Source organism: Phyllobates terribilis, unplaced genomic scaffold (assembly GCF_046119375.1).
Source record: "Phyllobates terribilis strain yellow unplaced genomic scaffold, ASM4611937v1 Scaffold_3309__1_contigs__length_82829, whole genome shotgun sequence".
NCBI classification, from domain to species: domain Eukaryota; kingdom Metazoa; phylum Chordata; class Amphibia; order Anura; family Dendrobatidae; genus Phyllobates; species Phyllobates terribilis.
This window is the reverse complement of record NW_027366062.1, coordinates 27,501-43,501: the sequence shown is the minus strand read 5'-3', so window position 1 is coordinate 43,501 and position 16,001 is coordinate 27,501.

Here is a 16,001-nt window from a genome sequence, read left to right as displayed (position 1 = left end):
AGCGTCTCCATTTTTCGGAATGTAGGGCCAGGTGATGGCTTATTTTTTGCGCGTCGAGCTGACGTTTTTATTGATACTATTTTCGGTTAGATCGGCTTTGCTGCATACAGGAGATGAGCAGATTGCCTATATGCAGCAGAATTGTTCACTTGCTATGAGCATCAACCACTGGCCAGCAGCGCTCATAGCAATCAGGACATGACAACCACTGGGGTCTGCTGCAGACCCCGGGTTGTCATGCCAACCCATCGGTGACCCGCGATCATGTGATGGGGTCACCGATGGGCGGGGCTAATACCAAGATTGACAGCGGCATTTAACTGGTTAACAGCTGGGGGTGGATCGCGATTCCACCCGCGGCTGTTGCGAGCACATGTCAGTTGTATAAATCACTGGTTCAGTGCAGGCTGAGCGCCGGAGCCCGTGCTGAACCGGGGATGATGACCTGGGGCGAACTAGTATGCCCCAGGTCATAAAGGGGTTAAAAGTTCTCTCCTAAAAGCCGACGTACTGTGTGTTCAAGAAACTCACTTAAACAGTGTTGACGCACACAGGTTGCAGAACAGAAACTTCCCAATGTGTTTCACTCTCACGCAATTGGTAAAAAAGGGGAGTAGTAATAGTGATAAAAAACACCGTTGCCTTCCAATTGATCAACAGCATTGTAGACAATGAAGGCAGATACATCATCTTAGTATGCAGAATAAATAACAAAACTTACACGATCGCCTCCAAATATGCCCCTAATTCCAAGCAGATTTCCTTTGTTAAGGAAACTTTAGCGGTAATAACAGATGCAAAAAAAAGAGCCCTCCTGGTGTGCAGGGATTTTAATATCACCCCATGCCAGGCATAGACAAATCTGTACATCCTCAAAAAAAAGAAAAACCTTGTTCTCTTTCTGAGACTCTCTTGGCGGAAGAACTCTATGATGTTTGGCGAGTTTTGCACGCCTCTGAACGTGATTACACGTTCTATTCACATTCACACAAAGGCTACTCAAGAATCGACCTAATTCTTACAGATAAATGGTTATTACATGACATGCAAAAGCCACGATAGGTAACATCACATGGTCAGACCATGCCCATCTCGTAACACATTAAAGAGGGATACAACTACACGACATACTCCCCATGGAGAGTAAATAATTACCTAATCGCAACACATAAAATTAGGCCCCAACTGCAGGAGACCTTGAAAGAATATTTTATAATTAATAATACACCCAACGTGTCCACATCAACAGTATGGTATGCTCATGAGGCTTATATTAGAGGAAAACTAATTCAAATAGCATCCCAAAACAAAAAAGAAAGAATACGCCAAATAGAGGAAATCAACCAAAACAAAGCCTCACTAGAAGAAATGCATAAAAACAGCCCCGTAAACACAACTCTCCAAAAATTACAAAAATTAAGATACGATTTATATCAATTGCTCCAACATAAATACGGGTATAACCTACGGAAAAGCAAAGCTAAATACTATTGGCAGGGAAACAGAGCAGGTAAAATACAAGCGAACAAAGTCAAAGCTAAAATGACCAAACAAAGGTTACCGTATATACATAACGACCAAAATGAGAAAATATACAATCCTAAAGAGATTTCCAATACCTTCGCAAATTATTACTCAACCCTCTACAATTTACAAAAAAAACCAATACAATACCACAACCTAATGCCCAACTGATCAATCAATTTTTAGAAAGTATAAAGCTACCCAAAATATCAGAAGATAAAATATATTAAACCAAACAATATCCCAATTAGAAATAAAGTGTTATGATCTGCAACATGTACTAAGGAAAGATAGGGGAAAGCTGTCCCTACATTAAGACTAAGCTGAATCCCTACGATGTAGCAGGCTGCCTGTTCCTAGCGAACAGACCCGCCTTAGTCCTCGGCTAGTCTATAGCATTAAGGGAGGGGTCCCTAAAAGAACTAAGGACTGTGACAAAAAATGGGACACCTCCTAAACAGAGAAGTTGTTGCAGAACACAAAAACACAAACTGACAAAAGGTACAAGAGGTCCCAGAAGGACCAAGCGAACTGACAGAGAAGGGCACCGAAGCACCAGGCTAGAGAAACAGTCAAACACTGAAGTTCAGCACAGCCAGAAGGGCGGAGCTGGAATATAAAGGCAAATGGTCACGAGACCGCAAAACACAAGATGGAAAAAACAAACAGGAGGGTTCTAACAGTACCCCCTCTTTTATGTGGATCCTCCGGATCCTCCAGGCCCAGGCCTATCCGGAAACCTCCTGTGGAAAGCTTTAACAAGCCTAGGAGCAGAGACATCATCCGTCCTTACCCAGGAGTTATCTTCGGGACCAAAACCCTTCCAGGAGACAAGATACTGTAATCTCCTTCTATGCCATCTAGAATTCAAGATACGAGAAATTTCATATTCGCCGTCTTCCACCAAAGGAGGAACTGTGACAGTGGCGTCCCTATCAGATACATCAACCTTTTTCAAACATCATTTGTATTTGTTTTTTTCAACAGAACAAATCATAGAAAGACATATAAAACAAATAAATCAAAGCCAGGATGCACATAATAAGGAACCTGTACACAGATCATGCACAATGAATAATGAATAAGTTCCGGTTAGCTGGCTTAACAAATAGACATCTAAACTAAGTATTAGCAAGTTACAGTCATCTACAGTCAATGAAATTAATTAATTAAATAACGATAAATTGTGATGATTATCTACCCTGCTTTAGTTAACACGTAAGAGTCCTAGGTTATTATTTAGATCCTCCAGAATATACCGTTCTGTAGAAGTAAATGGTTTGACAATTTTATTCTTTTCAGACAGAGAACAGCATGTTATAATAAACTGCTTCCATTTTGATAGAAATTTGCCAGCTTGGTGTTCTTTGTTACAAAGGGTATCTAATTGCTCTACTCCCATAAAATGTTTCATTTGGATTATTAGCTCTGCTATAGGGGGAATGATAGGATCCAGCCAATGTTTAAGTAACTTTTTTTGCCAGCAAGAATAGAGTATGAAGTAGTTTTGGGGGGCCTTTTGATTTTTGGTCAGGATTTTCTGGGTTATTCCAATGATGTAGTATGGCTACATATGGAGAGAGAGTGTATCCTGGGCCCCATATAGTCTTTATCACATCTGAGACTTGATTCCAGTATACTGTTGAATCAGGGCAGGACCATAGGCCGTGCATAAGATCAGAGTATGGGTGATGACATTTAGGGCATGCAATCATCCTATTTGACAAGGTATCTTTTTTCGGTATATTAAAAGCGTAAATGGCCCCGTGTATTATTTTATTCTGAGTCTCTCTCCATGATTCGTTTATAATGTATTTTCTAAATATATTGCAGCCTAATCTGATCTTAGTAGGGATTTCAATGTCATCAAGTTGCTGCTTCCAATATTTAAAGAAAATGTCTGGGTGTATCTTTAATAAATTAGATTTCATAGCCGAGTAAAGACTAGAAATTGAGGGAGTACCAGTTGAATATAGTAAAATTATATCTAGTTAGTTTTGAAAGGTCTCGAAGGTGACATCCTTTAAGTTTGACATAATGGATAATCTAATTTGTTCAAATTGGAGGCCATGCTGTAAGGGTAGATCATATTTATCTATACATTCTGGGAACGTCAACCATCTCCGACCATTTGGGTGAAGTAGGTGAGATATGTTATGTATACCTGCTTGCTGCCATTTAAAAAATAATTTATTTTCACTGCCCTGTGGAAATTCCGGATTCCGCCATAGCGGCAAGTGCTTAGAAATTCTGAAACAAAGGCCATAATTTTTTCTAACTGCTTTCCAAGCGGAAATGGTGTCTTTAAAAGTTACTGATCTTTTGATTGCTGGGGGTACAGAAGAGTAGCGAGAGTGTAGAAGTGCAGTTAAATTAAAGGGGTAAGCATAGTCTGATTCCAAAGAGTAATCAGAGCATGTATGTCTTTTGTGGAGCCAGTCAATTATGTAGCGAAAAAGGCAAGCAAGGTTATAATTCCTGATACTTGGAAAATTGATGCCTCCATCATCCTTGGACGACATAAGTTTGTCAAGGCTAATCCTAGGACGTTTTCCTCTCCATATAAAACGACTAAAGGCCTTATTAAGTGTGATTACGTCAGAGTGTTTCAGCAGTAATGGCAGAGTTTGGAGTTGATACATAATTTTAGAAGTACTTATCATCTTAACGAGATGCGCCCTACCTAAAAAAGACAAGGGCAAATCCTGCCACGATTTCAATTGATCAGTAATTTTTTTGATGAGGGGGGGATAATTTAATGTATATAAAGAAGATGGCAACTGGCCTATTTTTATGCCCAAATACGTGATATGTGATGTAGCTATATTAATATCATAGAAAGATTTTTTTGGGTAGTGTTTCATACCCTTTTCAGTTAATGGTAGCAATTCACATTTTTTTGTGTTTATTTTGAATCCAGAATATGAGCCAACATTTTTAAGTAGATCCAACACCAGAGGTAAATGTAGAAAGGGATCTGACATGAACAAAATGATGTTGTCTGCAAAAAAAGCAGCCTGAATTGATTTTTTGTTAAATTGGATGCCTGAAAAAGTTTTAGGGTCTGACAAAATACGGACTAAGGGCTCTAGTGCCAGATTAAAAAGTAAGGGGATAAAGGACATCCTTGTCTCATTCCCTTTTCAAGAGGGAAGGGAGAGGATAAAAAACCTGGGGTACACACCTGGGCTTTTGGAGACGTGTATAAATTACGAATGTAATTAAAAAAGGGGCCTGACAATGACATCTTCGTTAAAACCATGTATGACCAATCTCAACTTATATTATCAAAGGCTTTTTCGGCGTCAAGGGAGATAATTGCTGTGGATCCCTTTAGATCAGGAGTAGAGTGGATTTTATCGAGCGCCAATAATACTTTCCTAATATTTAGCGTGGCTGAGCGACCTTTAACAAAGCCTGCTTGTACATGGGATATAAGGTGGGGTAGAATGGAGGCCAGTCTATCAGCCATTATTTTAGATAAAAGCTTAATGTCGATATTTATAAGTGAAATCGGTCTGTATGAATTGGGGGATAATGGATCTTTGTCTGGCTTTAGTAATAATTTGACATAAGTCATATTTGCGGAAGGGAAAATGGGATTGCCACAAATTATTTTGTTGAAGATCGGTACTAACAACGGGGACACCTCTTCCGTTAAGGATTTAAAGAAGTCAGAAGTGTATCCATCAGGTCCAGGGGCTTTGTTTGGTTTCAAATTTTTAATTGTAGTGGTAATCTCCTCCAATGAAATAGGTTTATTTAATATAGATTTATGTTCCTCCGAAAAAAAAGGTAATTTGACCTTATCCAAGAGTGTATCAGAGAGGGGCAAGGTTTGTTTTGTTTTTTTGTATAGGTCCTTATAGAATGAGCCTAAAATCTCATTAATTGATTTAGGGTCCGTGTGAATAACCCCATTAATATTTCTTAATTGAAATATTCCCTGTGGCTTTCTCATACCTTTAGCTAAATTGGCCATCATCCTCCCCGATTTGTTACCAAACCTATAAAAGAATGCTTCTGTTTGAGATAAATGGAATTTTTCTCTCATATCTGCATATTGGTTGAATTCAGATTGTTTTTGAGACCAATGTGTTTTATTAAGAGGGGAAGGATCAAGAAGAAATGTAGTGTAGGCTTGTTTCAGTTCAGAGGACAGTTCACTATATTTTTTCATAACCCTTTTTTGAGAGAAAAAGTATACGCCAAAATTTTTCCTCTCAGTACCGCCTTGGCCGATTCCCACAATAATGTGGGGTTATCTTGGTGTGCCGAATTATCAGATAAGAATTCGCTCCACCATATCTTGAGAGAGGAAATAAATGAGTCGTCTTTGCAAAAGTAATCTGGAAATCTCCACAAGAAGTCAGGGCCCCGAGGGAAATCCTTTGATAGTTCCAAGCTCACTGAAGAATGATCAGAAATAACAATATCATCAATTTAGCCAACAGAGGAGAAGATACAAAAAAGTAGTCAATACGAGACCAAGAGTCGTTGGCGTGTTAGAAGCGCGTATATTCCCTATTACTGGGGTTCAAAAACCTCCAAGAATCAATTAATTGGCAGCTAGACAAAAAAGGTGCTAGTGCTTTGACATGCGAGGTAACCGATTGCAGAGTACCAGTAGTGTTTTTCCTATTCTCATGAACTGAAACCACCGAGTTAAAGTCTCCACCTATTATTTTGTTAGGGTTGGAGTCAAATAAGAGTCTAGTCTCCAATTGTTTAAAAAAAGGTTTGTTGCCTACGTTAGGCGCATATACATTGTAGATAAGGTTCCACAATACGTAGATAATGTTAATTGAATCAACCTCCCTTCTCCATCCTGCTGCTGACTTATGACCTGGTGTATAAACTGCTTATTAATAAGGATTAAGACTCCAGCCTTTCTATCTACGGACGGTGAACCATAGATACCCCCAACCCATAATTTTTTCATCCGGGGGAAATCTGCTTCAGGCAAATGTGTTTCTTGTAGAAGGGCTATGTCAGGCTTTAAACGTTTTAAATGTCTAAGGACTTTCATCCATTTTTGGGGAGAGCGCAAACCTTTAACATTCCAAGATACGATATACATATTCAAAGACTGTAAAGATAGACATGTTTGGTGAACAACTTACAAAATAATGATGACATGTAGTTAGATTACGTACTAACGAGCAAAGCTCGAACATGTGAAACAAACCCAAAAAAACAATATACAAAAGTTTTAAAGAACTGACCTAGCAAGAGCGTAAACATTTTTAACTGCTCGCTAGGGAAAAGACTATCTCCTGGGCTTCACTTCTGCCCGACCATGTGTGCAATATAACAGATTACATTTAAATTTAGATTCAAATTCAAACCTATCTCCCCCCTTAATTAAGGTAATTTATCAGAATTTTCTCAAACAATTGCCTTCATAAAAGACTTTCACTCCAGGGCCACCAGGCGTATAAAAGGAGAAACTCATTAAATCAACGATTGTTATAGCTCTGGTCTCCTTGTTTCGTGGGTCTCCTAGGTGACTGTGAACTAGAGGAAGTTTTCACCTGGAGGGTCTGTTCAGGACTGGGCCCAGGAGACTGTTGACAAAAGAGTCTGCCTTATCAGGTGAGATAAATTCCCGGAAAGAGCCATCAGTGACTTTCAGGCGAAGAGTAGCCGGGTAGCGTAGTTGAAAGCGGATTTTTTCTTTGCGCAGTCTGGTGCATAAAGCACTGAAGGACTTCCTTTTCCTGGTTACTTCAATTGAGTAGTCTTCGAAAAGCAGGATTTTATGGCCTTGAATGATCAATGGGTGGTTTAATTGTTTGTAAGCTCGGATAATGTCAGCTTTATCATTGAAATCCAAAAATTTCATAATGACCTGTCTTGGCCTGGTAGTATTGTGGGCTCCAGAGACAGAGGGTGGAGGACCAATTCTGTGGACCCTTTCTACCTTTTTACCTTCGGATAATTTTAGGGCTTTTGGAACTTCGTTCTCACATAGTCCCTCTGAAGACCGCTGAGGGAGCGGCCTGAAAAATGCTCGACTTTCCCATAGACTTACATTGGGCTCGTTGCTCGGATCGAGCACCTGAGCATTCCAATTTGCTCGACCCGAGCAATGAGCACCCGAGCATTTTGGTGCTCGCCCATCATTAATTATTACTTAATAATAAATTGGTGAATTAGGGAGTGTTTCTTGTTTTTATTTAACTGTTTTTATGTCTTTCAGGTTCCCATTTTTGGGCTACTCCTGATTTGCTAGATTAAGCCAGATCTTTAGGGTGTTTTTTTTGCTTTTTAATAAGTTGGTGAGTGAAGTGTGGGGGAGTGTTTTCTAAAATAAACTATTTTATCCTGTGTGTGTTTTTTTTATTACTGGGTTAGTAATATATAACAAACTGTGAGGAAAACAATGGCCTGGAAGGGGTATATTGATAATGTATTTCCAAAATGGGGAGAACCGCAAAAGAGACCCCTCTCTAACAAGTCATGAAACTTAGCCTTTATTTCATATTTGATTAAAAACGCCTAGGGGTATATAAAAAACTTTGTCCCTAATCTGCCTTTAGTATTTTATAGTGGTATTCGTATTTCTACACACACTTAGCGGCACTTGGGTGCCTTCTATCAAACGGTAAAAAAGAAAAAACTGTACTCATAGCACAAGGAGCAATGCTCTTCTGGCAAACACTGTCAGCAAAGTGAGCTTTTGGTCTTGGATTTTATCCTAAGTCATGTGATAAGGCTCGTTAAAGGGTCAATATTGACTTTTAAGATTGATACTTCCAATAGGTGGCACTACAGTTCTGGCTCTATTCCTCTCTGAAGAGACAATTTGCATAATTCCCAGAAAAACATTGCGGTTTGAAAAGTCTCCTCACTTTGACATGCTTAGCATGTCGCTCTCCGCAACGAGAAACGTTACTTCTTAGATAACGGTCTGATGCCTCTCACCCAGCCAAACCAGAACTCACACTTTGTTCCGACAAGGGGCAGTACCCCAAAACACAGTGTCGGCAAACTGAGCTTCTGGTCTTGGCTTTTATCCTAAGTCATGTGATAAGCATCGTTAAAAGGTCAATATTGACTTTTAGGATTGCTATTTCCAATAGGTGGTGCTAGAGTTCTAGTTCTCTTCCTTTCTGAAGAGACAATTTGCATATTTCCCAGAGGAGCATTGCGGCTTAAAAAGTCTTCTAACCTTGACGTGCTTAGCATGTCGCTCTCCGCAAGGAGAAAAATTACTTCTTAACACCATGGCTTGATGCCAGCTGACATTATGAAGCTGACATCAACCCCATAAACTATTCCCTCGTTTGAAACCATACAAGGGCAATCGGGAAGAGTCGGGCAAAGTGCCCGAATTGGCCCATCTCATAGATGGGAAAATTCTGGGGCGACTGCGGGCGTAGGCAGGAAGGGGGCCAATATTCATGGACCTTTCCAGCTTGGTATTATAAACCTGCACCTGTCTGCTTTACTTGGGCTGGTTATCAAAAATAGGGAGGACCCCACATAATTTTTTTAAATTATTTCTTTATTTATGATATACATGCGTTTTTTGCATTGCCGCAAGACCAATTGACATGCTGCGGCTCAAAAACACGCACTGCAGGTGACTTTATGCAGTGTAAAAAAAGAAGCACAGTGGACATGGGATTCTGTTAATCCCATCCACTGTACTTGTACTGTACAACACAGTAAAAATACGCTGCGTCCAAAACGCTACTATTCCTTATCGTGTGCACACAGTCTAAATCTACAATATTCATATTCCAATAAAAACAAGTAAAACCATTGCATTAAAAGGATGCTTCAAATTTTTTGATGCCAAGAATGTGCAAAGGAGTCATCAAAGCAAAAGGTGGCTACTTTGAAGAACCTAGAATATAAGACATATTTTCAGCTGCTTCACACTTTTTTGTTAAGTATATAATTCCACATGTGTTAATTTATAGTTTTGATGCCTTCAGTGTGAATGTACAATTTTCATAGTAATGAAAATACAGAAAAATCTTTAAATGAGAAGGTGTGTCCAAACTTTTGATCTGTACTGTATAGAACCGACCCCCCTGTATACAGCCCCCTGTATACAGATAGATAGATATAAAGCACAATGTACACTCTAATGTAAATTTATCAAAATCAATTGTTTAGCTGAAGCTTATGTTATGACCAAAAATGTTTAACATTTGATAATATTTATTCTATTATTTAACGGATATATTCAGGCCTGTATTTTCCGCTAGTGCCGAAGTTCTTTTTGCAATTTAGATTACTTTTTTCTTCAGAGCACCCGAATAGACCAGTGAGCGACCCCTCTCTTTTCTATTAATCATTTTTGGATCCCTCTCCTGGGACATTGCAGCAGGTACGTGTTCACACTATTAGAAGTTTGATAGCCTTTTTTCTAACCATGCTTCCCTCCCACTAATTCCTTCTATTCATTCACAGGTGGTTTTAACTTTCTCTACCAGCCCATACATCGTAGGTTTAAAGCCCAAGCAGAGACATATTGTCCATAGAGACTTACAGCCCAAGAGTGGCATATCCAGTGGTAGCTTAGCGTAGTTACCCATTATATGAAGGTTACCTTGTCATGGTTGATAGGCACACATGAATTGGCCAAATTATGCACAAAAAACCTTCATTTTGTAAAGTGACATCAGTCTAGATGCAATATTTCTTATGAATTCATGTATGGAGTGCCGAAGTTCTTTTTGAAATTTGTATTTTCCGCTAGGCACATATTGAAGCCAAGAGGATTATCTATAAACATCTCTGTCCGTTTGCAGTCTGCTCCCTTAGTGCCTGAGATCTGAGCCCCCAAAGTCGGAGGAGCATTTTCAGATGCAGATCTTTAGTGTGAGACTTTGATAGTATGTGCCAAATACGGCACTCACTATCACAGTCTCACACTTAGCATTAACCAGGTAGCCTTGCTTCTTGGGGTGCTGCTCCTCAGGGAAATGGCATACATGAGGAGTACCTTGAAAGGGGAGAGCGAGTGCTACAAAGTGTATATCTCCAATTTTCGATTGGACCTTCGGAACCAGAGCAAGCGGTACAGAAGTTAGACATGTCTGGTACTGGAACCACTTTGACTATTACCAGGTGCCACCACTCATTGTGTAGGTCTACTTGAGCTCTGTACACTCTACAAGTTTGGGCCATCTTGGACCTTCACAAGCCGAGATATCAGCACTGGAAAGTGGGTAACCACATCAGTAGACATGGGCCGCATGGTCAGAGGGGGATCACGGCTCTCGGGGTGCTGCTCCTCGGTAAAAGGTGTGTCTCTCTCAGGAGATGAATTCCTGGAAAGGAGATGGTCCAATCTACAGAATGTATATCTCGGATTGTTTATTGGACCCATGGTTCCAGAAAAATCCAGGTTAAAGTGAGATAGGGAAACCCCATTCATTCCTCCCATTGACTTAACATGGTCCTGGGGGTGCCCTATTCTCCGAGCCACCAAAAACCACAGGAGGGTTCAATCAAAAAGCTGCATAGTGAATATTGAAGCCAAGAGGATTATCTAAATACATCTCTGTCCGTTTGCAGTCTGCTCACTTAGTGGCTGAGATCTGTGCCCCCAAAGTTGGAGGAGCATTTTCAGATGCAGATCTTTAGTGTGAGACTTTGATAGTATGTGCCAAATACGGCACTCACTATCACAGTCTCACACTTAGCATTAACCAGGTATGGGTGCCTTGCTTCTTGGGGTGCTGCCCCTCAGGAAAATGACATACATACACATGTGAGGAGTTGCTTGTAAGGGGAGAGCGAGTGCTACAAAGTGTATGTCGCCGATTTTTGATTGGACCTTCGGAACCGGAGCAAACGGTACCAATTTTAGACATGTCTGGTACTGGAACCACTCTTGATATTAACAAGTGCCACCACTCATTTTGTAGGTCTACTTGAGCTCTGTACACACTGCAAGTTTGGGCCATCTTGGACCTTCACAAGCCGAGATATCAGCACTGGAAAGTGGGTAACCTCATTTAGTAGACATGGGCCGCCTGGTCAGAGGGGGGTCACGGCTCTCGGGGTGCTGCTTCTCAGTACAAGATGCCTCTCACTCAGGAGATGAATCCCTGGAAAGCTGACGGTCCAGTCTACAGAACTTATATCTTGGATTGTTTATCGGACCCACGGTTCTGGAGAAATCGAGGTTAAAGTGAGATAGGGAAATGCCATTGAATCTTCTCATTGATGTAACATGGTGCTGGGGGTGCCCTCTTCCCCGAGCCACCAGAAACCGCAGGAGGGATCAAAGAAAAAGCTGCATAGTGCGTATGGAAGCCAAGAGGATTATCTAAGACAGGGGGTGGAACCAGGCTTGGGATTTTAAAAAAAAAAAACATATCTCTCTATCTATATATATCTCTCTCTATCTATCTATCTATCTATCTATATCTCTAGGTCCGGTGCCTAGGGTGGTGGGTCGTGGGGGCGGAGCTAGGCTCAGGATTTAAAAAAATAAATATATATTTTTTTTTCAAATTTCCCCTCCCTTCCCCAGACTCCATAACAAAACTGGAGTTTTCGCCGGCATGTGGGGGTGGCGGTTATCCCTGTACTTATTCTTATTAGTGTCTTTAAGATGCTATTTCAAATGAAAGTTGGTGTGCGCCGGTAGTTTCGGGGTTAGTGCAGCTCCAGTCAGCTCCCTGAGCCCTCGGGCTGTGGCGTGCGCACGCTGCTGATGACCAATAATTGTTAACCTTTGATAATATTGATTCAATATTTAAAGGATATATACTCCATGAGAATGAATATTTGAACACATGGCGTCAGAAACGCGTTGCTGCGCTGTCTGGGCGTTATTTCATGTAGATTTTATTCTACTCCCGTCAATACATTTTGCACATTACTGGAAGCTGGATATATTATTCTTATCACATTATTGAGTAATTGTGTATATGTATAGATTGTCTTTATTCCACCTGATGCACATTATTATTGTACACTGTATATGCACTGTTACAATTATTTCAGAATTGCTGCTGATTAATTGTATAATTTGGCTGCCTTAAATATTCTGCACTTGCACTTGGTACTTGCTTAAAGGTCCACGATATGGGACCGAAACTTCACCACATGGGCTATTGGCTTTTTTTTTTCACTTACTTTGTGTGCTGCTGTATTACATTACTAGCATGTACCTAGAGGGCTTTCCTGGGGAGGGAGATGCTGTATGTATGTATGTCGGACCTGGGGAGGGAGATGCTGGCTGTGTGTATTTTGGACCTGGGGAGGGAGATTCTGCGCTGTGTGTCGGACCTGGGGAGGGAAATGCTGCGCTGTGTGTTGGACATGGGGAGGGAGAGGCTGCACTGTGTGTCAGACCTGGGGAGGGGGATGTGAAGCTGTATGTATGTCGGACCCGGGGAGGGCGATGTGAAGCTGTATGTATGTCGGACCAGGGGAGGGCGATGCTGCGCTGTGTCGGGCCTGAGGAGGGAGGTGCTGCGCTGTGTGTCGGACCTGGGGAGGGAGATGCTGCGCTGTGTGTCGGACCTGGGGAGGGAAATGCTGCGCTGTGTGTCGGACCTGGGGAGGGGGATGCGAAGATTTATGTATGTTGGACTCGGGGAGGGCGATGTGAAGATGTATGTATGTCGGACCCGGGGAGGGCGATGCAAAGCTGTATGTATGTCGGACCCGGGGAGGGCGATGCGAAGCTGTATGTATGTCGGACCCGGGGAGGGCGATGTGAAGCTGTATGTATGTCGGACCTGGGGATGGTGATGCGAAGATGTATGTATGTCAGACCCGGGGAGGGCAATGCAAAGCTGTATGTATGTCGGACCCGGGGAGGGAGATGCTGCGCTGTGTCGGACCTGGGGAGGTAGGTGCTGAGCTGTGTGTCGGACATGGGGGGGGAGATGCTGCGCTGTGTCGGACCTGGGGAGGGAAATGCTGCGCTGTGTGTTGGACCTGGGGAGGGAGAGGCTGCGCTGTGTGTCGGACCTGGGGACGGAGATGCTGCACTGTGTGTCGGACCTGGGGAGGGGGATGCTGCGCTGTGTCGGACCTCGGGAGGGGGATGCGAAGATCTATGTATGTCGGACCCGGGGAGGACGATGTGAAGATGTATGTATGTCGGACCCGGGGAGGGCGATGTGAAGCAGACTATACTGCAATCTACTATTTCTTTTTAAAACTATACTATAGCAGATTTATCTTAAACCTCCCCCTATACAAGCAGCTAATTAACATTTAATGTCTTCTCAGAGAGAGAAGCTTCAATACAGAAATACACAGCCCCCCTCCCCCAGCATTGCCATACACTGAGAGCAGACTAGACTGCCATCTACTGTTCATTTATAAGAATACACCATAGCAGATTTATTTCCACAATACATGCTGTTCACTCTAGAATATACAACAAAATACAGGATATAAGGGAAAATACACTGTAAGGCTGAGTTCACATGTTAGTTTATTGTTTAGTTTTTCATATCTGTTATTGTAAGCCAAAACCAGGAGTGCATGAAAAATACAGAAGTGGTGACATGGGAGGCAGTATTTAGTACTTGAGGTGGCTGCACCCCAAAATGTGTCTTCTCAAATGGACCCCAAAATGTGACTGTAGCCCAGAAATGTTTACTAAAAATAATTAGTGTAAAAAAAAAAAAAAAAAAATTCCAGTCCCCTTTAAGCCCCCCAAAATTGTAGGGGGTCAAGTAACTCCTCAACTTGCATCTGACCTGCCCCCAAAACATTCAGGTGTTTCAATATTTGTGTTCAAAGAAAAAGAAAGAGAAATATCGGTCATACACAGATTTCCTACAGAGATACATTGGGCAGCCCTACGGCTGACAGAAGTAGAGGCCTGAAGCCGTACGGCTGCAAAACAGAGCAATGCAATGCACTGAGAACAGACTATGTTTGGGTCAGTTTTTCATATCAGTTATTGTAAGCCAAAACCAGGAGAGGATAAAAAAATACAGACGTGGTGACGTGGGAGGCAGTTTTTAGTACTTGAGGTGGCTGCACCCCAAAATGCATCTTCTCAAATGTACCCCAAAATGTCCCCCAAAATGTGACTGTAGCCCAGAAAGAATCACTTGTGGTACATAAAAAAACAGGATTCATTATTTTAGATGTTGAAGGTAGTATTTAGCACTTTGGGGGATGCACCCCAAAATGTCTTCTCAAATGTACCCGCAAAATGTGTCATTTCTAAAAATAATCACTTGGGGGACACAAAAAACAGGATTCAGTAAGTTAGGGGCAGTGGGAGGCAGTATTTATTACTTGAGGTAGTTGCACCCCAAAAAATGTATCTTTTCAAATGGACCCCAAGATGTGAATGTAGCCCAGAAATGATCACAATAAATAACTAGTGTAATAAGTAAAAAAAAAAGTTCCAGCCCCCTTTAAGCCCCCCCAAATTGGAGGGGGTCAAGTAACCCCTCAACTTGCATCTGACCTGCCCCCAAAACATTCAGGTGTTTCAATAATTGTGTTCAAAGAAAAAGAAAGAGAAATATCGGTCATACACAGATTTCCTATAGAGATACATTGGGCAGCCCTACGGCTGACAGAAGTAGAGGCCTGAAGCCGTACGGCTGCAAAACAGAGCAATGCAATGCACTGAGAACAGACTATGTTTGGGTCAGTTTTTCATATCAGTTATTGTAAGCCAAAACCAGGAGAGGATAAAAAAATACAGACGTGGTGACGTGGGAGGCAGTTTTTAGTACTTGAGGTGGCTGCACCCCAAAATGTATCTTATCAAATGTACCCCAAAATGTCCCCCAAAATGTAACTGTAGCCCAGAAAGAATCACTTGGGGTACATAAAAAACAGAATTCAGCATTTTAGGGGCTGTTGAATGTAGTATTTAGCATTTTGGAGGATGCACCCCAAAATGTGTCTCCTCAAATGTACCCCCAAAATGTGTCAGATTTCTACAAATAATCAATGGGGGGGTCATAAAAAACAGGATTTAGTATTTTAAGGGCTGTGGGAGGCAGTATTTATTACTTGAGGTGGCTGCGCCCCAAAAATGTGTCTTCTCAAATGGACCCGAAAATGTGACTGTAGCGCAGAAAGAATCACTTGGGGGACATAAACAGGATTCAGCATTTTAGGGGCTGTTGAAGGTAGTATTTAGCACTTTGGAGGATGCACCCCAAAATGTGTCTCCTAAAATGTACCCCCAAAATGTGTCAGATTTCTAGAAATAATCACTTGGGGGACCTAAAAAACAGGATTCATTATTTTAGGGGTTATTGAAGGTAGTATTTAAGCACTTTGGAGGATGCATCCCAAAATGTGTCAACTCAAATGTACCCCCAAAGTGTGTCAGATTTCTAGAAATAATCACTTGGGGGGACATAAAAACAGGATTCAGCATTTTAGGGGCTGTTGAAGGTAGTATTTAGCACTTTGGAGGATGCACCCCAAAATATGCCTCCTCAAATGTACCCCCAAAATGTGTCAGATAATCACTTGGGGAACATAAAAACAACAGGTTTCAGTATTTT